Below are 532 nucleotides of genomic sequence, written 5' to 3' on the forward strand. Positions count from 1 at the left end.
AACAAACCCGGAGCGCTGCTGGCCTGGGTGTCTGCAGGCCTGGCGGCCCCGGCCCCTTCCTTGGGCCAGCGTTGGCTTCGCTCCCTGTGGCTGCAGCATCCCTGTGAGTCCCTCTCCAGGACCAAATCCTGTTGGGCACAGAGCACCCAGAGGTGTTTTTTGGGAAGGATCCACATTTCCTGTGCGGCTGTGCCTTTTGGGGGATGGAGGGATGTGGCACTTCCCCTTAGCTCCAGCCCGGGGGGCACAGTGTGCCTGAGCTGTGTCCACTGCTCCTTCTGCCGGGGGTGAGAGGCTGGAGGGCCCTGTCCCAGCTCCGGACTGTGATCCCTCCAGGCCAGGAGTGAAATCCCCAGCTCAGCAACTTCTGCTTCCACTGGTTCCTTGCTCCGGTTGAGCTGTGCAGCCTTGAGCTCACTTCGCGGGCTGTATCTTCCTTTGCAGCGCTGCCTGCCCCGCAGCGTGTTCGGGGGGGATCAGCAGTGGGGCTGCTGCACCCCCTCCCTGCGTGGGGCCGTGCTGGGGGTGCCCA

Source organism: Eurypyga helias, unplaced genomic scaffold (assembly GCF_000690775.1).
Source record: "Eurypyga helias isolate BGI_N326 unplaced genomic scaffold, ASM69077v1 scaffold24561, whole genome shotgun sequence".
Lineage (NCBI taxonomy): Eukaryota > Metazoa > Chordata > Aves > Eurypygiformes > Eurypygidae > Eurypyga > Eurypyga helias.